We start from the raw sequence: 27,436 nt of genomic DNA, 5'->3' as shown, positions 1-27,436 counted from the left end.
TCTACTGGCCTAGCTCAAAAAAACATGAAAACGCTCAAATAAACAATACAACTTCGGACTTAAAGGAACTTGAAAAGGAGCAACAAACAAAGCCCAATGTGAGTAGAAGAAAGGAAATAATTAGGATCAGAGCAGAAAGAAATAAAATAGAATCTAAAAAAAAAATACAAAAGATTAATGAATCCAAGAGCTGATTCTTTGAAGAGATAAATGAGATTGATAAATCTTTAAACAGAGTCATTAAGGAAAAAAGAGAAAAGACCCAAAGAAACAAGATCAGAAATGAAAGAGAAGAAATAACAACTAACACCAAATACAAAAGATTGTAAGAAAATATTATGAACAACTATAGGCCAACAAACTGGGCAACCTGGACAAAATGGATAAATTCTTAAAAACATACTGTCTTCCAAAAATATATCAGGAAGAATCAGAGAACCTGAATAGACAGATTACAGCTAATACAATTGAAGCAGTCGTCAAAAAACTCCTAACAAACAAAAGCCCTGGAGCAGATGTCTTCACAGGTGAATTTTACCAAACATTCTGAGAAGAACTAAGACCTCTCAAACTATTTCATAAAATTCAAGAGAAGGGGAGGCTCCCAAACTCACTTTACAAGGCCAGCATTATTTTAGTACCAAAACCAGATAAAGACACTACAATGAAGGAAATTTATAGGACAATATCCCTGATGAACATAGGCGCTAAAATCCTCAACAAAGTATTAGCAAAATGAATACAGCAATGCATCAACAAGATCATACACCATGATCAGGTGGGATTTATTCTGGGAATGCAAGGTTGGTACATTTGCACATCAATAAATGTAATTTACCACCTAAATAAAATGAAGGATAAAAACTGTACGATTATATCAATAGATGTAGAAAAAGTTTTTGATAAAATGCAGCACCTATTTACAATAAAATCTCTCAGCAAAGTGGGAATAGAGGGAACATACCTAAACATAACAAAGGCCATGTATGACAAACCAACTGCCAGTATCATATTCAATGGGAAAAAACTACAAGCATTCCCCTTAGAATAGGGAACAAGACAAGGGATGTCTGTTTTCACCTCTTATTCAACATAGTACTGGAAGTCCTAGTCACAGCAACTAAACAAGAAGAAATAAAAGGCATCCAAATTGAAAAGAAAGAAGTAAAACTGTCTTTATTTGCAGATGACATGATACTGTACAAAGAGAACCCCAAAAGAGTCCACCAAGTACTAGAACAGATAAAGGAATTCAGCAAAGTAGCAGGGTACAAAATTAATATTCAGATTAAAGTTGCATTTTATATGCCAATAACAAACTAACAAAGAAAAATTAAGATGACAATGCCATTTACAAGGGCTTCAAAAAGAATAAAATAGCTAGGGATAAACCTAACCAAGGATGTAAAAGACCTGTACTAAGAAAATTATAAGACACTGAAGAAAATACAAGTAAATGGAAGCACATACATGCTCATGAATAGGGCAAATAAACAACATTATAATGTCTATATTACCCAAAGCAATCTATGGATACAATGCAATTCCTATCAAGATTCCAATGGCATATTTTACAGAACTAGAACAAATATTCCAAAACTTTATATGAAACCACAAAAGATCCTGCATGGCAACAATGATCCTGAGAAAGAAGAACAAAGTTGGAGGACTCACACTACCAAATATCAAACTATTCTTACTACAAGATCATAGTAATCAAAACAGCATGGAACTGGCATAAAAACAGACACACAGATCAGTGGGACAGAACAGAGCCCAGAAATAAACCCACACCTTCATAGTCAATTAATATTCAACAGAGGAAGCAAGCACATACAATGGGCTAAACATTGTTTATTCAATAACTGGTGTTAGGAAAACCGGACAGATAGGTGCAGAGAAATGAGAATAAACCACCTTCTTACACCACACACAAGAATAAATTCAAAATGGATCAAAGTCTTCAATGTTAGACATGAAACCATAAAAATCCTAGAAGAAAACATAGGCAGCAAAATCTCAGACATAGCTCATAGAAATTTTTTATTGGGTATATCTCCCCAGGCAAGAGAAACAAAAGAAAAAAATGGGACTTCATCAAACTAGTAAGTTTTTGTGTGGCAAAGAAAATTGTCAATAAAATAAAGAGACAAGCCACAGAATGGCAGAACATATTCATCAATACATTTGGTAAGGGGTTAATATCCCAAATTTATAAAGTACTTACAAAACAAAACCAATAAAACAAACAATTCATTTTAAATAATGAGCAAAAGACCTGAATAGACACTTCTCCAAGGAAGACATTCAGGTGGCCAATAGACATGTGAAAAGATACTCAAGGTTGCTAATCCTCAGAGAAATGAAAATTAAAACCACAATGAGACACCACGTCACATATGTCAGAATGGCCATCATCAATAAACCAAAAAACAAGTGCTGGTGAGGATGTGGAGAAAGGGGAACCCTGTTGCACTGCTGATGGGAATGCAGATGGGTGCAGCCACTGTGGAAAGCAGTATGGAGACACCTCAAAAACTTAAAAATGTATCTACGTTTTGACCCAGGGATCCCACTTCTGGGAATATATCCGAAGGAACCCCAAACACTAATTTGAAAGACCGCAAACACCCTTATGTTCATTGCAGTGTTATTTATAATTGCCAAGATATGGAAGCAACTCAAGTGTCCACCAGTGGATGACTGGATAAAACAACTGTGGGACATTTACACAATGGAATTCTATTCAGTCATAAAGAAGAAAATTTTACCCTTTGCACCAATATAGATGGACCCAGAGGACATTATACTGAGTGAAATAAACCAGAGGAAAACAAATATCATATGATTTCACTCATATATGGAATCTAACAAACAAACTGAACTAAGAAGCAAAACAGATACAAACTCATAGATGGAGAGCAGATGACAGCTAGTGGTGGGAGGGGAGGTTAGGGGGCAGAGAGTTTGAGCAAAAAGCAAAAAGGACTCATGGACATGAACAACAGGGTGGTGACTACTGTGGTGGGGGGGTATAAGGAGACTAAATGGTAATGGAAAAAATAAGATTACATATTAAATAAAAGGCCTTAGGCCTTGACACAGGAAAGAAAATTTTTAAATGCAAAAAAAAGGCACATGAAAAGCTGCTCAACATCAACAGCCATTAGGAAAATGCAAATGCAAATCATAATGATATGCCAATTCACACTCATCAGCATGGCTATAATCAAAAAAGACATATAAGAACAAGTGCTAGTGAGGATGCAGAGAAACTGAAGCCCTGCTGGTGGGAATGTGCAAGGGTGCAGCTGGTGTGGAAAATACTTCGGCAGTTCCTCAAATGGTAAGCCCAGAGTTACCATGTGACCCAGACAACCCTGCCCCCAGGAATTCTCCCAACAGAAATGAAAACATATGTCCATGCAAAAATCTGTGCACTAATGTTCATAGGAACACTATTCATAATAAATAAAAAATGAAGCAACCCACATGTCCATCAACTGACAAATGGATAAGCCAAATGGGGTACAGTCCTACAATGGAATATTGTCAATAAAAAGAAACGAACTACTCCAACATGGATAATCCCTGAAAACATTTCTCTAAGTGAAGGGGGAAAAAAAGGCAGCCACAAAAGTCCACAATGAGTCTATTTATATGAAATGTCTAGTAACAGACAAACCTATAGGTACAGCAAGTACAATAGCAGTTGCTTAGGACTTGAGGGGATGGGGTATTGGGAGGGGACAACTAAGGCATGGGGTGTTTATTCTGGAGGGTAAAGAAAATGTTCTAAAATTTGTGGTGAGAGATGCACAATTCTGTGGATACATTAAAACTCGCTGAATGACACACTTTAAAAGGGAGAACTGTATATGTGAATTGTATCTCAATAAAGCTGGGGGGGGGGAACTCACCTCCAAAGCTGGGGGTGGAGAGAAGCTGTACTTGCAGGTGGGCAGAGAAGACTCCCAGCCCAGCAAGGACCCAGCTCTTCCCTCATTCCCCACTGAGAGGCCAGGACCAGGCTGTACCATTACTAAGGGCTGACCACCTAGCAACAAAAGGATATTACTTGGAGAAATTTGCCACCAGCTCAGCAGACATAGCTGTTCTTACACGCTCAATCTCACAGGCCACCAATTGGAAGGCTCATGGCCTGCCTTAAGGCTAATTTCTCGAACCACCTGAGAACACCCTGAAAAACAAACCAGTTCCAAAGGACTAAAAACCAGACTGATGGAGCATTTCCTTCAGGTGACCATCCAATGCCCCACTTCATATATCAGAACCTGTCTCTTCAGAGGATGAATGAAATGGGAAATGACCACTCCTCCAGGAGCAATGCCAGCCCCAACTACACCAACCTGATCTCTTCCAAAAGCCCCACGGGACAATCCCGTCACTGCTTGCTGGTCCAACATTCACATGGGGCAGTGCCACTCTAACTTAGCATACCTTTTCTGTCCTAACCGCATACCACCTGAACGACTTCATATCTGTCTTCTACTGGTGGCTATCAACTGAAAAATAGATAAGCAAATGGAGGCCTATTTTTAGCCTCATCCTCAGCAATAACTTTCAAGAAATCTTGAGTCTGCTGTGCTCACCCAAGCTACCTTGGGAAATCCCACCCCATCTCACAACTGGACCCCACCTCCTGCATCAAGCTTCCCAGAGAGAGGAGCGCTCATCCTCCTTGGGCATTCACAGCAGCCTGTGCTCTAGAGAGCGTCTCACCCACTGCTCTGTAGAGTAATCCTTTTTTTCACCTCTAACTGTAAATTTCCCAGAGATAGGAAATGCCAGAGATGGCCATGCCTTGCATATTGTGGCAGCAGATGAAAGGACAGGATGGTAGAAATGAGATGAACACAAATAAGCAATGACTCCAAGGCCCCCTTTTGGTGTGAATCACAAAGAACCCAGCTCCCTGAGACTATTGGTGGTACTTGACCTGTCAGAAGCCTTTACCCCAGGATCTTGCCACATACCAGTGACAATCACTGTGCCCTGAACGAGATGGGCTTGGCTACAGCGGTTATGGTAGTAGACAGGAACTACAAGAGAAAAAGGAGAGGGGAAAAGCTCCAGAAAAGAATTCTGGAAGAGGCAGTGGCTGAGGGAACAAAAATGTCCAGGACAGAGAGAATGGGAGGGGAAACCAGTGCTAGGACCTTTGATGGAGGCCACCTGTTTCATCACTGGTGCTCAGAGGAAGTCGTGCAAGGGTGGTGAGGAGGAGCTGAGAGTCCCTGCACCCAAGGCCTGCAAATCTTTGATCTACAGCTTATTCCACCTGTTGCCACTGTGTGATCCTAGTGAAGTCCGTCTGTGTTAGTTTCTGTATGTATGAAAGGGGGAAAGTTGTAGAACCACAAACCACCGGGACAGCTGGATGAGTGAGGGGTTGGTGCTCCTAGTTACTGGTTTTCAAGCTGTTCCAATGGATGTCAGGATTCCCAGAGATGTTTCAGAGGTTCCACGAATGTTTTAATTTAATTTATTTATTTTTGAATTGTGTTCTGTTTAAAAATTTTGCCAAATTTTAAGATACTGGGGACAATAAATAAGTATATGTATCAAGGTACACTCTAGAGATTCAGAACAAAACTTCCCTAGCTACTTCTCTATCTAGAATTTGAACTTTGAATTTCTGTGTTTTTTTGGTCAGAAAAGTAATGCTTGGCAGTGGTCTGGTTTACTTACTTGTTTTATTAAATTCCAGTCTATATGTAGCTACTAATGGAAAATGCTACGAAAGAGAACACTTGAGTAATTAAATGCTAGATGAGAGTCAGTCATAAATTATAAGTTTCAGAGATTTCTTGTTTGACTTCCTAATTACAAGAAGCAACAACAGTCTTTAGATAATGTTAATGATTCAACTTTCGAACGGTTTTCAACTACTTCATTTCCAGCCTCTGTATCAACTACATTAAACGTGAGTGCTTGGAAAATTGCTTTAAAAAATGGTAGCCATTCCCATCTGCAATCAGGATGAACCTGAATTGCCACTACCATGCAACCAAAATGTGGTATAAATACATATAAATCAATCAGACGCTAACTTTGAAATGACTACACACCATTTTACCAAATTTCATCTGAGCAGCTCACTTGCCTAATGAACACTTTGGTAGGAAATATGAATTAAAATGTGTAATTTTTAACTTGCAGACTTTATATAGACTGGAAGACATTAGATTTTGCGTCAGGAAATAATAAGCAAGTACAAACCCTCAATTTACAGAGGAAGACATGGAGGCCCAGAGAATGCTCTGTTTTCCGGTTAGAGTCGGAATCGAACTGTAGTCAAGTCCACTGAAGCCCCAGATCTGCTTCTTAATATGACACGGTCTCCACCAAACTGAGCTGCAACTACCACCCACCTGCAGAAACTCAAAACAGAAGACACTTATCAACGCAAAACACAACGCAGAAACTGCAGTCTGGTGAATTTAAGGAGCTGTAGGTCTAATGCGACATCCCACCTACCTAAACGAGTAGAGAGAATCAACAGGTGATAGAAAGAAAAAATACAAATTTACAGAAATACTGGTACAAGGAAGACAGATGGTCTGGGAATACAGTTGTCTTCTGTCACTAAAAGGAGAAGGCAAGGAGGAGGAAGGAAAGAAGAGCAAAGCAGCTTTTCCTCCAAAATAAGTCCCAATTCCTGGGAAGACGCTCTGAGGTTGGTTCTTCAGTTCCCTGCATGGCCGGGACACACAGGCCTGGTGCCACCAACTTGAGTCCGGGCACACGGCCCATGTGGCAACAGCCCCCAGCCTGAAGTGCGAGTCCTTGACAGCTGTGATGATCACCCCTGGGCCTCCTCCCACTCCAGGGAGTGGAGGAACTCGGCCGACAGAGGTGCCCAGAGCAGGTATGGACAGGGGCCCTTCTTTCCACTTTCATAACTCAGTCCTCTGACAAATTCTGCAACTTTTCTTTACAAACAGGAAAAGCACATTCTAAGTGAAAACAGCCTGTTCTCTTTAGAGCTAGCTAAACAAGTCTTATTTTGAGTCACTAGCTGAAAGACACCCACTAAGACAACACACCTTTGGTATTCTTGGGGAGGCTTTTTTTAAAATTCAGTCTTCATCCTGGCTTTATTAGAAGCCCACTAAACTGTTGCCAGACACAGGCTTACTCATGAGCAATGGCCTGTGTTGTGGGGAAACCTTGTTAATATCTGGGGTTTTAAAACAGTCCACTCTCTTTTATATTTGAAGTGATCAAACCACAACAGGCTGTGCCCAGAGCTTTCACTTATTACGCTACACTTGCATTCTTAGTGTGGGTGGGGAAGGAACCCTCCGCCCCCTGAAGTGGGTATTTGCCTCACAGATGCAAGATCTACTGAGTGTAGTCCAGGACTCCGTATCTGGTGTCAATGGCAAAATAAATCTTCAAATACTGTATTAAGGCCAATGACTCATCCAGAACAGGCCCCCACCCTGCCCTCTGCTGGCTCCCGCCCCATCCCCTGGTGACTTCACACACAGCCATGTCCACTAGAGGGTGCGAGGGGCAGGGAAAACAATGGGGAAGGAATGTTTGGTGCTTGTATTCTGACTTGGCTTCTTGGGTGTACGCATTTCTGGGAGGTAGACAAAGGGGACACAGGAGTGAGAGGGAAGCTGCCGCTGCATCAGATAAGATCTTCGCACTTTCGTCAGTTTCACTCACCAGGCCCACAGGTTATTCACAGTTGACAGAATTTCCCATCAACAAAAAAATGAAACCGTAGCAACTCCAAGAATTCTGAAAACATTAACCAAAACCAAAAAGCATGGGTCCCTGAAAAATGAAATAAACCCCGTTTGACCCAGGATTTCTCAATCCCTGGCACAAGTGACCTCTGAAGCCAGACAGTTTTTTGCTGCAGGGCTGTGCTCTGCTCTGTCTCCCTGCCCTCTACCACTGGATGCCATGAGAACCCTCCGCCCCCCAACTGGGACAATCAAAACTGTCTCCGGACATTGCCAGATGTTCCCTAGAGGATACAAGCACTCCGGTTGAGAACCATTGCCTCTAGCAATCTGTAGAGCCGTACCCACACAACAGGAAGGGGTTCAGCAAAAGTAAGCCCACAGAACGACACTGCAGAGCAAGGAGAAGGGGAACTCAGAAGTCAATCAAAGGCCTAGAGATGAGCAGGCACACTGCCCTGTGCTAAGACTAAAGACCACACAGATATGAGGGGGGCCCAATCCCGACACTGTCCCAAGATGACTGACAGATGAGTATTTTCTTCCACATCCTTCAGTGACAACACCATCTTGGCACCAGCCAAGGAGCTCATTCTAGGCTGGCTGTGCCCCCTTTACTAATTAGTACATGGCACTGGGGCTTTGCCCCACCAAGATCCTAGTCTATGAAAGCAACAGGCACAGGGAAGAAGGCTTTGAAAAGCAAAGTCTGCATGATGCTACATCAGGCAGTCTTCTAAAGAAAGGATTGCCATCTGGCTTCCAGCCCAGGAAACCATGAACACGCATTCTGACAGGTCGATAATGACTCTCTAAGAAGAGGAGGAATAGTCAGTGAAGAGATCACAGAGTGTGTAAATTTGTTAGGTAGCTTTTCTGTGTTGAATGAAAATGCTCAGAAGATTTGCTTTCACCAAGAGCCAAAGGACAGAAGAGCTGCAAAGGAATCTTTATGGTAAGTACAAAATGTACTTTTTTGTCTGAGGATAAGACTTCTGGCAACTCTTTCTAGAAAATACCCATGAATGACAACATGCTCAAAATGGCCCTAGTGATGGAAAAAAAATCTGTCATAAAAGTTGTCAATATTACTCCCCAAGGGTGGGGCAATGTCCACAAGGTAAAGCTCATTATTCAGCCAGCGCTCCCAGAACCTGCCAAGCCCCTGAGCCCACCCCCAGAAGCCTGCTCCTCCGCCCGGACAGAGACACGGGCTGGTGCAGGTCTGCCCCGTGAGAGCTCCAGCTGCACTGTCTGCAGAAATGGGGCAGCCCTCCAAGCACCTGACCCGACAGAGGTCACCATGTTAAATTAAAAAAAAAAAACTAGCTGATGAGTGACAAGATGGGAACGTACGTGTGTACATACACACACAATCCGAGATGGCCACTCAGAGGCCTCTCACCTTTCAACCTTATAATGAATTTCCCTTCTCTTCTAACGCGGGGCTAGAGTAAATGCACACAGAGCACAGCCCCAGGCTTTGGCAGGTCCTGGGCTGTAATGTCCCAAGCCTGAATTTTCTTAGGGAGGAACACAACCATCCCTCCCAGTTTATAAACCAAGGTGAACTTTCCAAAATGCTGCAAATATCTTGTGTCAACCCGACTGGGATCTGGTCACAAGCCCTCCGATAACACAAATGACTAGTTAACTCAAGCTACCACAGATCATTCTCAGGAAGGCCTCCTGCCCACCAAGTTAGGAGATGCCCAAACCGGGCCTCCCATCACTGATGAACTTCAGAATTTCCTGGGCTCCTTTTAAAAAAATATAAATATCCAGGTGACCTACTCCATCAGAGGTGTCAAGGAGGGGCATTTTTATTTATAAACTGCCTTGGTGATTTTAATATACAGCTAGCCATGAGGACTCATGCATCTGTGGAAAGTTGTTCCTTGTATCAACCCCATGGGTCCAATCAAGTGGGACTGCACATGTGATCTGTTCCAATATTTTACAAGAAAAGCTCATTCTGTTCTGGCCAAGATGGAGGCATAGCTAAAAATGTCACTTCCTCACACAACCAAAAGAAGGACAACAACAATTTAAAAACAGAAAACAACCAGCACTGCCAGAAAATCAAACTGCATGGAAGCCCTGACAACCAAGGAGTTAAAGAAACATTCACCCAGACCGGTAGTAGGATGGGCGGAGATGGGAGACAGGCAGTGGGGCAGAGGAGACAGGCAGCAAGGTGGCCGCACCAGTGAGGCGGGGCTTGCTGACGGGGCCATCGCACATTCACGTGCGGGTAAGCTAGGGGGAAGGAATGGGAGCGAGTCAGACCAGGGAACCCAGGATTTCAGCACAGGAAACTCAACACTCAACATCTCTGGCTATAAAAACTTGTAGGGGTTGCGGTGGCAGCAGAAACTCCCAGCCCCACGGGGTCCTAAAGCGTATATAAGCCCACCCACCTGCAAAGGGACTTATTAAGAAAAAGAAGATCAAAACTATAAACATTAAAATGACAACAGACTCACAACTATTAACAAGTGAACGTAGGAAACAAAAACTAAGCAAACAACTAGAACAGGGACAGAATCACAGAAATGGAGATCCCATGGAGGGTAATCAGTGGGAAGGGGAGAATTGGGGGAAAAGGTACAAGGAAGAAGAAGCATAATAGGTAGGCACAAAATAGACAAGGGGACATTAAGAGTAGTGTGGGAAATGGAGAAGCCAAAGAACTTCCATGTAGGGCCCATGGACATGAACTAAGGCGGGGAGATGCTGGAGGGTTGGGAGTGCAGGGAGGAGGGGAATAAAAGGGAGGAAAAAAGTGGGACAAATATAACAGCATAAAAATATACTTTAAATTAAAAAAGGAAGAAAAAACGATAAGCTTTCTGCCTTCCACAAATGTAGATCCACTGGCTTACTAGATAATCTACCTGCAAGGTACACTGGTTTTCTCCTTAAAGAACTGCAAGCTGGTTTTCTCAAGCCAGTGCCCAAGAAGGCAGCATTTTAGGAAGAGGTAGTCCACTAGGGAGCCTTGTCACATCACCACCCTGCCATGGAAGAGTTGTTGAGGATCATGCTGGACTGTCAGGGCTTTTGTTAACCTCTCCTCAGTATTTGGCTCCAAAGGCAAGAAATTACATGGGGCTAACCAAATAGCTTCAGTGTGTACCAACACTTCTAGTAACCAACACCTCTTTAACCTTGCTACACACAATCTGGCCTGTGCACCAACAGCATTGAGATGACCTGGTAGATTGTTAGAAATGAAGAATCTCAGGTCAAACCCCAGAGCAAATGAATCAAAACTGGTGTTTATAACAAGATCCCTAGGTATTTGTTTGCACATTTAAGTTTGAGACACACTGCTTTTTATCCTTTTATCCAGGAGAGTAAGAATGAGGGAAAACCAGATACTCATGTCCAGGGGAGGACAACGGAGAATATGGTGCAGCTGCTCTCCTTTTTATAATGAGCACCGAACTTCTGAATAAGATGGCTACGTGTCAGTAAGACGACCACTTGACTTACGGACACTTCCAGTTACTGTTAAGATGCATTAGCTGTGATGAGAATTATATGCAGGTGACATGTTTTCATCATTGTCAACTAGGAGTGCATCTCAGGCAACTGGATGTACTCCTATGTGCTATGTCTTGATTCACTATGCAAAAAATCAAAGACACAGTTTGGATACACGTCTTCCAACATTTAACTCTGTTATAGCAAATACTGTAATGCCATGTAGCAAATTACCCTATGCACTGAGTTTTTGTTGTTTTTATAACTGCTGAAATGCTCACTTTAAAACACCTGGTTAATACCCATTACTGCTTTTCCAGTTCACTTCAAAGTGAAACAGTCTTCGAGTGAGGTAACATCTTCATTAGGTGTCTTAATTTTGTATAAAATGATGTCCACCAATATAGTTTCTGAAAATGTGTTTAATTCTGTCATTTTCCCAGGAACATAACGACTTTATGGCCATTGAAAGCTTTTCAAAGCTGTGCTGAAAGAAACTGTATTTGAAGGATGACTTCGGGGGCACACAATTCATCCACTGCTCTAGATCAACTCTGCCCAACCTTCCGTAACAAGTGAGCTCCTCTGTCAGTCTCTGTCTCTCTCTCACACACACACACCCTTCAGAACCTATAAATCACTTCTTAATTTTTACATATACATGAAAAGGGTTATTAAAATTATATTTCATTTTTGAAACAAGACATTAAAGTTTATTAAGTTCATTGATTTTGAATTTTTAAAAGATTTTATGTATTTATTTTTAAAGAGAGGGTAAGGAGCGGGAAGAGGGAGAGAAAATCAATGTGTGGTTGCCTCTTGTGCGCCCCCTACTGGGGACCTGGCATGCAACTGAGGCATGTGCCCTGACTGGGAATCCATCCAGTGACCCTTTGGTTCACAGGCCGGCGCTCAATCCACTGAGTCCACACCAGCCAGGGCAAGTTCATTCACTTTGATATCATCTTTGTTAATGTTTAAAATGATTAATGGAAAATTACTTTTTGCCCATGTAGCCTGTAACATACAGAATTTAATTCTGTAGGGGGGGAAAAAAGGATGATTAGTCAACAAAATGAACTCCAAAATCATATCTTATTAGTATACTGGAATACAATTGTTGTGGGGACCAGATGTATATTCAATACCGGGCAGCAATCTAATTTCTGGCCCTGGCATCAAAATGGGACAAGAAACTGGTCCATGTTTGGACTTCTTGCACCTGAACTTAAAAACAAAGTAAACAGTTTTTGTAAGAGGAGGACTCCTTCCTTCCTCCCTGGACATGTCTTGCAGAATCTGTGCTGTATTTCGCAGGAAGGAACAGCAGAGCAGACTGTTCCTGCTTCTGCATCAGAGCACACGGGCCTGGGAGGGGAGAAGGACGGTGTCTGAGTTGGCAGGAGACGGGGGGGGGGGGGGGTGCACTCTCTCTCTTCCTGCCCCCCACATGTTACATGGACAGAGCTTCCCTACCCTACAGAGAGCACCCACACCACCTGGCCATTACCCCGGCAGATGTGTGGATTCCATCTAGGGCAGATGAGAAAGCCTTGCACCCAAGACACATGGCTTTACTCTAATAAAGCTGGTACTGTACTTCAGTCTTCATCTGGCTTTTTCTATTTCCTCTAGTTCAGAGCCCAGAAGAAAAAAAGGTTGTGATAAACTGGCATCTGCAAACACCTGTAAGTTTATTTTTACTTTTTTTTGTTTTGTTTCTAAATATCAGGAAAAGACAAGTGGTTTCCAGCAGCTATTTTGAAAGCATTTCTCCACAAATAACACATTGCAGGTGTAGGAATCTTTAATCCTAATAAAATAAAAGAAAAAAATTAGTATGAAAGTCATAATATTTTCTCTTTCTAAATACTGATTTTTAAAAAATACTACATGATATGCCAAAGGAATTCTGCTCAGATGAATGCAACTATGGCTAGAGGGAAAGTAGCCTGAAGAAAAACAGCAGAATTACCAGCACAATGGTCAATAATTATATTTTGACCTGAATGTTCCTAATGCATCCTGTTTTTAACCGACAGTCCATTAAGGGTATAAATAAATATTTTTATTGTAACATATTTTCAAAAACCTTATGGGCTGCTAGTGAAGCGCACTCTTCTGAATGAATATCACTAACCACGGTCTAAGCTCTTGATAAATGCTGGTAGGCTTTCAAACTTCTTCATCGGAGAGGGGGATCAGAGTTGGAGATCGAATATGTAAATACGTATTTTGTTTAGTGAACCTCAAAAACAGAAGCAGGAAAACAGGCATCAGTGCCTTTCACAGCAGAAGCTCGGGGCGCCCTCCAGCCCCACAGGAGCCACCGGGCAGGAACCTCTGCTTTAGATATTTCAAACCCCTGGATTTGGCCTCACCCTCGACCATATTTTGGAAGATATTGTCAAAGCAATGCATATTTAACCTAAAATAGAAAGCAGTAAAAATAAAGATGGCCAGGCGAAACGTATTGCTGGGTTTACCATAAACCTGGTTTCATGTATGCAATCAAAAGTCCTTCCTCTTTCATGATAGCATCAAGAACATTCATGCAGGCACCTGAACACGCGGCCAGATTTTACTCCCTGACACATTAAAATGGTAACTGACATTGCTTCTGTCTCCACGAGAGCTGCTGGGTAAAGCTCAGGGTCCACTTCCAGGAAGTAAACTGGTATCTATTTTGTGTTTAAATTTCATTCCTGTCTCTTTTTTTCTTTTAATTGTTGTTCTATTACAGTTGTCCCAATTTTCCCCTGTTGCTATGATTTTTCTCTTTGCCTCATTTTCTTTCCTTACTGAATTTTAAATGTATTTTTATCTCCCTGTATTACATGTTTTCATTCTTTTTGGAACATATTATGATAATAAGAAAGTAAGCGGAACAAGATGGCTGTGGTAAGAACAGTGGCCCTCCAAAAAGACACTGTCCTCATTCCCAGAACCTGCTACATTACGTGGCAACAGGGAATTCAGGTACCAGATGGAATTAATGGTTGCTCATCAGCTGACTTTAACATGGGGAGATGATCCTGGATTATTCTGCTTGGCTTAAGGCAATCACGGGGTCCTTAAAAGTACAAACAGGAGACAGAGGGTATGTCATAAGGATACAATAGTCCTCAACTCTCAGACTATTTTTTTAATTTTACTTGTCAATTAAGAGTTTATGTTCAATACCATTTTGTGTTGGTTTCAGGTGCACAGCATAGTGGTTAGTCAGTCATATACCGGAAGTGTTCCCCCAATACTTCCAGTACCCACCTGGCACCATACTCAGTTATTACCGTATTATTGTCTATACTCCCTATGCTGTACTTTACATGCCCAGGACTGTTTTGTGATTACTGAATTGCACTTCTTAATCTCCTCACCTTTTCTACCCAGTCCCCCAACACCCCTGCCCTCTGGCAACCATCAGTCTGAGCTTTGTATTGAGTCTGTTTCTATTTTGCTTGTTCGTGTATTTTGTTGTTTAGATTCCACAGAGAAGTGAAATTAAATGGTATTTGTCTTTCCCTGACTGACTTATTTCACTTAGGATAATACCCTCTAGGTGCATCCATGCTGTAGCAAATGCTAAGATTTCATTCTTTTTTATGCACAAGTAATAATCCATTGTATGTATGTACCATATCTGCTTTACCCAGTTGCTTCTTGATGGGCAATTGGGTCCGAATTTTGGCTACTGTAAATAACGCTGCATTGAATATAGGGGTGCATGTATTCTTTCAAATTACTCTTTAGGGTTTCTTCAAATAAATACCCAGAAGTGGAATTGCTGGGTCTTAAGGCAGTTCCATTTTCATTTTTTTAAGGAACCCTATACTGTTTTCCGTAGTGGCTACATCAGTCTGCATTTCCACCAACAGTGCATTAGGGTTCCCTTTTCTCTACATCTTCTCCAACACTTGTTTGTTGATTATTAATGATGGCCATTCTGACAGGTGTGAGGTGATATATAATTGTGGCTTTAATTTGCATTTCTCTGACGATTAGTGATAATGAGCATCTTTTCATATGTCTACTGGCCATCTGTATGTCTTCTTTAGGGAAATGTCTATTCAGTCCTCTGCCTACTTTGTCATTGGATTTTTTGTTTGTTTCTTGAGTTCTTTATAAACTTTGGACATTAACTCCTTATCAGTGTATCTTTGGTGAATATCTTCTCCCATTCAGTAGGTTGTCTTTGCATTTTGTTTCCTTTGCTGTGCAAAAACTTTCTTAGTTTGACATAGTCCCATTTATTTTTTGCTTTTGTTTCCCTTGCCTGAAGAGATTATATCAGAAAAAATCTTGGTAAGAGAAATGTCCGAGAGTTTACTGCCCATGTTTTTTCTTCTAGGAGTTTAATGGTTTCAAGTCTTACATATAAATCTTCAATCATTTAAATTTTTTCTTGTATATGGTGTAAGCTGGTGATCTAGATTCATTTTTTTACATGTATCCATCCAGTTATCCCAACCCCATTTATTAAATAGACTGTCTTTACCCCATTAGGTATGTTCTTGCCTCCTTTATCATGTACTAATTGACCATAAAGGTATGGGTTTATTTCTGGGACCTCTATTCTGCTCCACTGATCTATGCGGCTGGTTTTCTGCCAGCACCAGTCTGTTCTAATTACTATGACCTTGTAGTATAGTTTGGTAGCATCATACCTCCAACTGTGAAGAATTCTCAAACTAAGCCTTTAGTGTAAAACCAAGGTCACCAATTTAATAAGGTCTGGTCATTTGGCTTCTCCTGCTGACCTTTGTTTCTACTCTAATAGCAATAGGTTAGAAATTTTAGAAGTAAGGTGGCTCCCTAATAAAGATGACAAAACAACAACAACAACAAAAAACCTGCATAAAAGGAGAATAGTTTTAGGCCATTTAGCACAAGGGCAAGCAGTTCTCCGAGAGTCTGAGAGCATCTCTCTACAGTTCTGACCAAAACCAATTTTCACAATAACAAGTCATCATTCAATAACAGGATGCAAAACAGATTTCTGGGATGTTTCTAGAAAATTTCGTATAACTAAGCTCCTAAGTGACAGTGAAAGATAAATGAGGCATTAAAGGCAGGGGCGGGGGGGATTGTACAGTACGTGAAAAGCACAGACAGGGACTAATGCCACATACACTGACCGTGGGGCTTTGCCCCTGGACCCCGACTCCACCAAACTCTCTGCTCTCTGAAGGCAGGACTGTCCTCATCATCACTGCAGTGAGAACGAACAGTTATCACCTTTAACGCACATCCTCTCAGCCTATGAGGTAGGTGCTGTGACTGTCCTCGTTTGGAGTGGGGGAAACTGAGGCAGGAACTAAGCAATGTGCTCAAGGTCACACAGCTGCCAAGTGGTAGAACTGCCAGGGACTCTGGCCACCTGGCTTCTTAACCACCATGCTCAGAGTGCCGGAGCCTGACACCAGGCAGCTGTCAAAACTCATGGTATGAATAAATGGAGTGCGATGTGACTGAATCAATCAATCGGGCATATAATAATATGCATTTGTTAGGCTTTTCCCCCACTTTCCTTAAGGAAAGAAACCCTGTAAGCCAGTCATTTTCAAATGAGGAACCACAGTTATATAATAATCGCCTGGAAATTTTTCTAAATCTATAGCCCTAAGCAGAGACCTTCCTGATCCCTGTCCCAAATTCCACTCTTGTCATTCTAGGTTGGGCTTCTATTTGGGGATTTTAAAAGAAAACAACATGCCAGGTGACCCTGCAAACACCGGCTCATAGCCGCCGCCAGCTTCATCGGTGAAGCATCTCTGCCGGGAGGTGCTTCGCAAGGCCTGGAGGAGAACCCAGAGGGGACCGAGTGTGGAGCCTGTTGGTGGGAACCTCATTTCAAAGACACAAGGATGGACAAGTAACATGTAAACAGTGAGCAGAATAATCGTGCTATTACAGCTACGCAGCCAGGTGCACAGTGACAGGGTCAAACACACACGCCTTGAACTAGAGGTGATCCTAAGAAAAATCAGGGATTACTTGCACATCAGCAGTTTAGAAAGAGACTGTCCATCCTAGTATTTTTTCTCTTGCAATTCCATCAAAGTGACACTAGAGTGCCATTTTAGAGTATTTTCCATAGGACAAAAGCTAGATGAAAGGTCAGCACGAGGCTAACCTGAGAGTTAGGACCCCATCAGACAAACATTCAGCGAAGGGCTCGCTGCAGGCTCACCATGGTCCTACACATTGTGGAGGAAACACTGAAGGTTCAAGAGATGCCCCTCCCCTTCGGGACAGACCCCCCAACTCCCCAACACTCACAGAGAGCAGCAGAGAACACTGCTAACTCAGGGGCACATCTGAGAGCAGGTCACAGTGGGTCCCCGAAAATCGGAGGCCGGAAAGAAGCCCAGAAGGTTCCACAGAGACTCTGTACCCTGGGATGCCCATTCTTTCCTTCATCATCCCTCGCTTTTTGAACTGCAACCAGTGCCAGGCCTGGCTAGACACTGGAGAACAAAAGGCGAATTAAACAAAGTCCCTAAAGTAACTGACTACAAGCTGCAATCTTAAAAGTACAGAGCATCAGAGATCCCCAGTCACTGCGGTCACGGGGCCTGAGGGACTCACACTAAGGAGAAGGGACAGCACCATGACACCAAGGTTCCAGTAGGGGCACAGCTTGAACTGGTCACTTAACATCTCAAAACCTCAGTTTTGTCTACCCTTAAAATGAAGAGGCAGAAATAGCTAGTGTGTAAGCCCTTTCCATTTTAAGCTTCAAATGAGAAGAAGGTTTTTATTAATCAGCTACTTGAATCTTTAAATAATTGACGATGACCACACTCATAGCCTAGAATGTGATCCTGGCAGAAGGGGGTGGGGGTGTGGGCCAGGGATGATAGAAATTGACTTACAGTGAGAGAATGTAGATGAATAAAGCCATTATGTAAAGTTGTGCCCCTCCATTTATCCCTTGACTCATATGCACTAAATTCATACTACTTGCCTCTCATGACCACTAGATTTATAAGCCCATTAAAAATACTTCCATAACCACTTCATGCAAAAAACTAGACATTACTATAATGATTTAAATGCCCATGGCAGTATAGCAAGACCTGGGGTAAGTTTATTAAAACCTTAGCGAAACAAGCCATGACTATGCCAATGGGATATTTGCTTTTTAATAGCTCTCCGATTTTTCCCGGTGAGCTCCGTTACTGAACCCAGGCCGTGAGTGCCCCAGTCAGTGGGGTCCGGGAAACTGTCCTTGTCTCCCCTGCTCCAAGGTGCTTCACTCCATTGAAACCCACCCCAGGATGGAGCTAAAGTACTGGTCCTCGGCCCTCACTGTGCATCACAATCACCTGGGGAGGACTTTCAACACAAATGTCGGCCCAACACCCTCTGCAAGATGATGATTCAATTGGTCTGGGTAGGGCTAAGAAACCGAAATATTTTTAAGCACTCTCAAATATTCTAAGGTGCAGCCATTGCTGAGAACTATGGAAAGTGTCAGTCTTCCCAGGCAGATAATAAAAGGGAGCAAGGGGGTAGGGGGGCACGTCTGAGGGGAAGGGGGGCAGGGACCTGTGACGAACCAGTGACCACATAACCCATCTAGAAAGAGCGGCCACTTCGCAGCCTCAGCCACCAGACAATTTGAGGGAAGGCAGCCTGGGGTGGCCAGACCTTCCAATCTTTCCTGGGAAGCCAGAGACCTAGAGTTTGGGGTAAAATCTCTATATTTATAAACATTCACGCTAATTTAGACCTGTAAAAACAAATTCTGGGTGAGCCACAGTTCGAAGCAGCTTAAATCTTGTTCACTTGTGCAGTGTACTCCATTATATTTGCCCAATCGTTCCTAACTCGCTGAGGAGTAGCTTGTATTGTTCTCAATCAAATACCAATTTCTAATCATTATCGAAGGCTTCCAGCCCACATGTTCTACCCAATAAAAGCCTGTGAATTAGTCACACATAACTGCCAATCCTGAGAAACTGGAAGGGCACTGAAAAGCCATCGAGAGACAGAGAGACAAAGATATGCAAGCCGCAGGATCCAGAAAGTCTACGTGACCTACCCAGGGCCACAAAGACTTGAAGGCAGGGTGTCCTGGTGGGGGCACTGCAGGTCTCCTGTCCTGCTAACCCTCCTCTCCCAGCAACGCAGGGGGTTGGTCGCCCGAAATAAAGGGCAGAGCTGCACTGCTGCCCATCATACAGAAACCCCATCACCTGGTAATTCCTGACGCCTACACACGTTTTAGCTTCACGGTTTGATTCCAACTCCCTGAAACAAAAGAATCAAGCATTTCTGCAAACCAACTTACTACTTGTTTGGAAAAGTCCTTATAGCCCCTTGATCGAGAAAGATGCCTGCCGGTGTGATCCTGGGGAGTTTCTCTGAAGGGCCCCACCGCTCGGCGGACCCTCCTTCTCTGCCCCCAGGAACTTTCTCTCACACGAAGTAAGAGAAATACAAAGAACTGAGCCAGATGAGTGATTGCCACCTGGCTACTTCTGTCTTTCCTTGGGCCACAAAGTCTTCCTATTCTACATGAGGTCATTACCCATCATCATCATCATCATCATCATCAAGGGTCGTGGCACCCAGTATGTATGAAACTGTCCCCTCAGAGACACACCTCAGAAGGCAGCTTCTTCGCGGTGAAAACAGTCAGCCTTAGCGGTCCCCTCTCAGAAGCCCGCTTTGGAATTACTCAGGAGGGTCAGAGCTGAACCCAGGGTCTGTGTGGACGGAGAGGCAACCTGGTGTGGTAGGCAAAGGCTTGGGAATTAGCTCCAGATTCAAATCTCAGCACTGACATGCATTGGCCATGCATCCTCTTCGGGAAGTGACAGAAATGAAGATCTAGATTTCTCCTCTGTAAATGTCTACCTGGCAGGTTTTGATTTACAAAGGGCCTACCTAGCCCAGTGTCTGACCCTAGAGGAGAGTGAGGTCATCATCTCATGACCCCTCAAAGGAGCCCAGATGCCTCTGCGAGGCAGGTGGGAGAACTCACCCCACCGCTTGATTGTAAAGCAGAAGATTGGCCTTCTCTGACCCAGTTCTCTTCTGAAGCAGAGAGTGGTTTCCTTAGTCTCACAATCCCTTTCTCAGAAGATATAAGCAAACTGTGAAACACAGGAAACACAGACAAGTGTCAGCAGAATGTCACCACAACTGGTAAGGGTTTACATAGAGTTTTTCTAGCTTGTCCAGCAGTTTTGATGAGGAAACCAAGCACAGCTGACTCACCAGCTCAATTCTTAGGACGGGGAAAGATCGCTACTTCAAAGAATGTCCTCGGTTAGCACCTAAAAGTCTGAAATCCATTGCACCGAATTCATTATAACTTAGCATAATATGCCACCTCTCAGAGCAAAACCACACTTTACGATCACTGTGTGGAGCCATTCCCTAGCATACACTATATTTCAGAATTATGACCAAAACATAACAACAGAACAAACCCTGTGCCCTTATGCTTTACGATCTAAACAAAGCAAGATTTACACATGCCTGGGAAGCAATTCATGCCGACATAATTTTAAATTAACTGTATCTTACATTCAAGAAGAATAAATGTCTGTACTATTCTTCTAGCATAAAACCTGGCATGGCAGTTCTGACCTTTTATGTAAGAAAGTTATGACCTTAGGTCAGTAGATAGAATTACGTTGCTCAAATCTATTCTTGACAAGTTCTTTGGGGTATAATCCACTTTGTAAGAATAAACAACTGGCAGCTATCAAAATCTTAACACACACATACACACACACACACACACACATACACACACACACCACACACTACCACCACTCCCAAAATCAAGAATGTCCATTCCATTCCCAAATTGAAATGTGTCACAATGAAGTCAAGAAATAACCCAATTGCTTATGTACTAGGATATGCTACACTGTAACCTGGCAAGAGAATGGACATTAAAAAGTATTACTTAGGTACGTAGTTTACTTAACATTAAGTATCATTGTTAATTTACTGGTTTCGATAGTGTACCAGAGCATGTAAGAGGACACGATTTGGGGAAGCTGGATTCATGGGCTTTCCTGTACCTTTTTATGCAATTTCCTGTGAAATAATTATTTTAAAATAAAAGGCTATTTTTAAATCATTATTCACTGCATATATATATTTTTTTCTTTTGGATTTGTGTTTCAGGGTTCTTAGGATATAATCCTAGAAGTGGAACTGCTGTGTCAAAAGGCAGATTTATTTTTAATTTTCTGAGAAAATTCCATATTATTATCCATAGTGGTTGTACCAGTCTGCAATCCCACCAACAGTGAACTAGGGTCCCCTTTTCCCCACAACCTCTCCAATACTTGTTTGTTGCTTTGTTTATGATGGCCATTCTGACCAATGTAAAGTGGGATCTCATTGTGCTTTTAATTTGCATCTCTCTGATAGCTAGCGATACTGAGCATCTTTTCATGTCTCTCTGGATCCTCTGTATGTCCTCCTTAGAGAAGCATCTGTGCACCCCAATGTTCATAGCAGCACAATTTACAACAGCCAAGAGTTGGAAGCAACCTAAGTGCCCATCAGTAAATGAATGGATCAAAAAATTGTGGTACATTTACATTGTGGAATTCTATGCAGCAGAAAGAAAGAAGGAGCTCCTACCCTTTGCAACAGCATGGATGATACTGGAAAGCATTATGCTGAGTGAAATAAGCCAGGCAGTAATAGACAAATACCATATGATCTCACCTCTAACAGGAACCTAAACAACAAAACAAACAAACAAGCAAAATATAACCAAAGACACTGAAATAAGAATAGGCAGACAGGGATCAGAGGGGAGGAAATTTCAGGGGAAAGGGGGAAAGATTCACAGGAACAAGTATGAAGGACACATGGACAAAAACTAAGGGGGGTGGAAATGGGAGGGAGGTGGGGAGCACTGGTGGGTGGGCTGGGATGGGAGTAAAAGACAGAAAACTGTACTTGAACAATAATTAAATAAACAACAACAAAAAAAGAGTTTAATCTCCAAAATATACAAAGAACTTACACCACTCAACTCTAAGAAGACAAGCAATCTATATAAAAAAATGGGCAAGTCATTGCATATTTTTTATGACACTGAAGCCCAAACCCCTTCCAGTGCCCCCATTCTACTTACGTGTCTAGGGTGGGACCCACACCTAAATACTTTGAAAAGAGTCATCAGGGTCTAGAAAACCTCCACTGTTCGATGAGAACTACTACCCCAGACAACGTAAGAGACTTGAAGAGTGGAGGGGCTGCCATGCGTGATCCTGGCCGCCTTGGAGAGCATCCGAAGAGGAAGGGGCTGGAGACCCGGAGACCCGTGAGGGCTTCATGGGACGTGGGGTCAGATAACGGTCTCGGCAGGGCAGGAGCCATCGTGAGAGGTGGAGACCAGGAGCCAGAAACATTGAAGAGATCAAATCAGCTGACGATAAACAATGGCTAACTGGAGGGGACGGAGGAGAAGGAGTCCTTCATGACTGCTGGACTTTCAGCTCGGGCCGCTGAGCAAACACTGTGTCCCTCACCAAGATAAGAAAATGGAGGAGCCGGTCTGTGAGGGAGGAGAAAAAGGCTGCCTAAAGGTTATACAAGGCAACAGTGCTCCATTACATATTGCTGACCAAACAGTCTCCTTCCTCTGTTGGGAAATACCCTCTTCCTGTTGAACTAGGTGTAAAGTACTGGGAGATGAACAACTTTCTCCCACGGTGAGAAGGGTGGCCCTGGCCAGATCCTTCCCACACCAGCTACATACCTAGTCATTGGACCCCATATACTGCCACTTGGAAAAGGTCTCTACCCAGCTGGGTTCTTGGTTTATAGCATTCTTATAAAAAGATCTAAATGCCACAGGAAATCAGACTTAAAATTTTTTCTTCAAAATTAAACATCCTGAAACAAATGTTCTCTCTTTTTTTTTTTTACTGGTAGGAGTATAGGTTACTGGGGAATAGGAAGAGGGCCTCTGTTCAAACTTTTCCTGAGCAGACTGTGAGGTAGAGGATTAAAATTCCAGGAACCCCTTCAACCAAAGACATGGTCCTAGAACAAACTACTAAAAATCATAAAAGGTAGAAGAGACCTAAAAATACATACATCTTATTACCCTCTCTACACCTAAAGGAAGTCCTTCTGCATATCCCTAATTTTCAGAAATTAGCCTATTCACCAGGTCCCCCAACCTCCACCCCAATCTTTCACCTACTGAAAGGCCATTTTCAAATGAAACATTGCCTCTTGGGGCCCCAATACCGAAGACTCCTCCCTTCTCCAAATCCCAGAGCACTCTGTATCTCCTTAGGACTTTTCTTAAATGACTGCACCATAGTTATTTTTGTATTTGAGTGATTCCGTTGATATTGTTCTGTTGTATAATACAAGTACTATTTCTTCAGTGCTTGCTAATAAGCACCAGCTAGGTGTTTTATGTAAATCTTAATTAATCCTCACGGCCCATACAAGATCCATGTAACAGATGAGGAACTCGACACTGAGAGGTGGCAGTAAAGCACAGTGCCCTCCTCACTGCTCTGTACTACCAACCCCCTACGGGTGAGCCCTAGTTTATTCCATATTACATGTGGTAAGAGGTTTCCATCCCCACTGCATCTAACACAGCAGTCTCTCACACAAGATACTCGATAATTAGTGGCTGAAACTGCATTCACATCTTCCAGCCCCTCCCCCATCAGGGGACCCTGTACCTGCAGTCTCCTTAAGCCAGTGATTCTATTAGCCAGATCCCAGTGTTTCCAATGGGATCTGATTCTCGCAAAACACTGGACCTGTCATTATCCTTATTCCAGACTCCACATTTCTGTAGCTATTTGGCTATCAACCGCATCATTATCATATAGTGCCTACTGTGTGCCAAGTACAGCTTCACAAACATTCACCTGGCTGATCTTCACAACTTCTAAGGTAGAGACTATTATCCCTATTTTACACACAGGGAAATTGAGCTGCAGCAGGTCTAAGTAAACTGCCCTGGCTACTCAGTTTCTAAGCAGCTGAACAAAACTAAGAGTTTTCTGAAAGCCACAGCAATCTTTGGCTCTTATTCTGCCTTCCCTACCATACCCTAATTAAAATCACCATGGTTTTGTTTATAATTGGAATTGCTGTTTGGCTAGGTCTCTTTCATTCTGAGTTGGTATAATCAATTGTTTTGGAAACCAGGTGCAAAAAGTAGTCACTGAAGCTGAATGCAGCCTCTCACAACAACGCCATCCAGTACACTGATACAGATGGGTCCTTAGGACACTCAGGGGAAGTCTGTACTACAAACCTGTACAGGCAGAGGAAGCCTGTACTACAAGGGACCATTCCCTCCAAAGGTAATTTTGTTTTGTTTGGGTCTCCCCTCATAAGCCCTGCTCCGTGAGTGGGCCCCTGCACAGCTGATCCTTCATGGGGGTAAATCCCATACTCCCCACACTGACATGACAACAGCAATCAAGACTCAACTACAACAGGAGGGTATATTCATCCCACGTGGGGATGGAGGGGGAGGGGTTGCACCTGGGTATCCAGTTGGGTAACTGGGAAGGCTGTACCACTGGAACCTATGGGACACCTACTATATAAGGCCTCTCTACCAAGCCCAGGAGACAAAGCAACTCTACACAATACATAGCAACCAACACAGGGAGGCTGTCAAAATAAGGAGATGGAAAGAGGTACAATAAGAAAGAACAGTATAAAATTCCAGAAAAAGAACTAAACAAAATGGAGACAAGCAACCTACCAGATGCAGAGTTCAAAACTGGTTGTGAGGATGCTCAGTGAACTTAGGAGAAAAGGAGATGAACCTAGTGAGCACATCAACAAAGAGAGAGGAAGCAGAAAAACAGAACTAGACGACATAAAAAGGAACGAGTCAGAAAGGAAGACTACATTAACAGAAATTGAGAATACATCACAGGGAATCAACAGTGGAGCAGAGGAAGCAACGAAGGAAAGTAGCGATGTGAAAGATAAGAAAGCAGAAAACGACTGTAACAGCAAAATGAAAAAAAGAATCCAAAAAAATGAAGACAGTGTAAGGAGCTGCTGAGATGACTTCAAGCACACCAACGTTCACATCACGGGGTTCCAAAAAGGAGAAGTGAGAGAGCAAGGAATTGAAAAGTCTATGAGAAAAAATGATGACAGAAAACTTGCCTAACCTGGTGAAGGAAACAGACATACAAGCTCAGGATGAGCCCAACAAGATGACCCCAAAGAGGCCCACACCAAGACACATCATAGTTAAAATGCCAGGTTAAAGACAAAGACACAATCTTAAAAGCAGCAAGAAAAAAGCAGTTAGTTATCTACAAGGGAGCTCCCATAAGATTTTCAGATGATTTCTCAACAGAAAATTCACAGGTCAGAAGAGACTGGCAAGAAATATTCACAGTGATGAAAAGCAAGGACCTACAACCAAGATCGCTCTACCCAGCAAAGCTATCATTTAGAATCGAAGGACAAAGGATAAGGAGTTTCCCAGATAAAAGAGTTTCCTAGATAAAAGAGTTTCCCAGATAACAAAAACCTAATGGAGTTCATCAGCACCAAAACAGTATTAAAATAAATGTTAAAGGCCTTCTTTAAGATGTGCAGGGGGTTCGAGGGACGGGTGAAAAAGTTGAAGGGATTAAGAATCACAAATTGGTTGTTCCAGAACTGTTACAGGGATGTAAAGTACAGCACGGGGAGTACAGTCCATATATTCCAGTAACAATGTGTGGTGTCAGAGGGATACGAACTTTATCAGGGTGATAACTTAGTAAGTCACGTAATATCTAATCACTGGGTTGTAAACCTGAAACTAATATAATATTGTATGTCGACTGTAATTGAAAAATAAAAAATTATTTAAGGCCACATAAAAAGTGAAAACAGGATCCTAATTGGGGCTTCTCAAATTACTGTGTAATTTGACATGGGCTGACCCTGAGTGTTTATATAACACCGCTAATTCTCTACATTTCCCAGTGAATTCTCCCCTCTCCCCTCAAAGGAACACTCTTCTTACCTTCCACTTCACTCCTATTCTTCTCCTGACCTCCCAACACACACACACACACACACACACACACACACACACACACACACTCCTGTCCCAAACAGCCATCCTGTTGTGACAACAGGTGACACTGTTGTGACGGATCCCACACTAACTCCCAGCCATTCAGATTACCCCCTCTGTATAAGTCCTTCAATTTTGGGCTAATATTCTCACTTGGAGATCACTACCCTAAGCATGGTATTTTCTGGATCAATTTTTTCCCTGCTGTGAGCCTTTAAACCACTGTGTTTTGCTTCTAATGGCTGGCAGGTGAGTGAAAAGCTGGCTACCTGGGCCCCAGGCTCATAAACAAAGCATGGAAATTCGTCTCTGGCATGTTCCACAGCCATCAGCAAGACAATCCGTCAGCACCACTTGTGGCCACTCCAAAGCACGTGGACGTGGCTGAAGAACAGCTCCCACCCACCGTGAATCAGAATGGTCTGAGGCCACAGGAGGGGAAGTGACAGTTAAAGAGAATCCTAGAAGAAACCAAGGACCTTTTCTCCTTGAAGAAGTCTTCCCTGCCAAGTTTACTCCCGGTAACCGCACAGTGTAACTCAGTGGTGAGTACGTACGTGTGAGAGCTTGGCCGTTCCAGATGACAGCCTAAAAAAAGCCGTACTGACAATGAGGTTGGTGCCAATGTTTTTTGAGAGGTACTATTTTTTGTTTGTTTATTTTAGTCAAAATTTGTACCTCACATCTTACGTGCTCATAAATGCAAAACCCTTACAGGATGAATATAAATGCAGGCCCTGCCGAGAATAGCTAGTTTCTAAAACACACTGTTTCAGACCTTCATTTTTAGGTTCAAGTGGAAGCAGCAATTAGAACAGCATTAAAAAAGAAGAAAAAGAAAAACCCTATACCCAAACCTCAATCCAGTATGGACCTTTTAAACTGTTTTATTTCAGAAAAGTGGCCATTCGGTGGTCAAATTTCTCAGTGTTGTGGCCCACAACTGATGAGGCAAGATTAGCCAAGGCCCTGGGATACAGACCCCAGACATGTGTCCTGTAGGTGGACGGAAGGTGGGTGGATAATTGGGGCCCTGCTTTGTGGTGAAGGAATGGGCCAGAACATCACAATCATATTTGTTGATAAGGATACACTCTTACTGTTATTTGAAGCCATACTAGAAATCAGGTCAGGAAGATTTTTTTAATTGATCAGCAAC

The 27,436-nt window shown here is 42.7% G+C and overlaps 1 protein-coding gene across 7 annotated transcripts in view; it reads right to left on the bottom strand.

Moving 5' to 3' along the window:
• The window catches only part of MGAT5 (alpha-1,6-mannosylglycoprotein 6-beta-N-acetylglucosaminyltransferase), a 346,996-nt gene that overhangs the window by 222,693 nt on the left and 96,867 nt on the right, over positions 1-27,436 (bottom strand). Inside the window, exon 1 of one of the 7 annotated variants that reach the window (XM_053666829.1) lies at positions 24,952-25,015. The exons of 4 other annotated variants lie outside the window; for them this stretch is intronic. The gene's annotated coding sequence lies outside the window, so the exon portion shown is untranslated. Of the gene's footprint in view, positions 1-20,205; positions 20,299-22,332; positions 22,745-24,951; positions 25,016-27,436 lie in introns of those variants that run through there. 2 more of the 7 variants (XM_053666834.1, XM_053666813.1) reach the window with 2 other exon arrangements.

This window comes from Artibeus jamaicensis, unplaced genomic scaffold, assembly GCF_021234435.1.
Source record: "Artibeus jamaicensis isolate MK-2021 breed Jamaican fruit bat unplaced genomic scaffold, CSHL_Jam_final contig_1284, whole genome shotgun sequence".
In the NCBI taxonomy this organism is placed as follows: Eukaryota; Metazoa; Chordata; class Mammalia; order Chiroptera; family Phyllostomidae; genus Artibeus; species Artibeus jamaicensis.
Note: the sequence above shows the minus strand (reverse complement) of the source record. Positions and strands in the feature narration are given on the sequence as shown.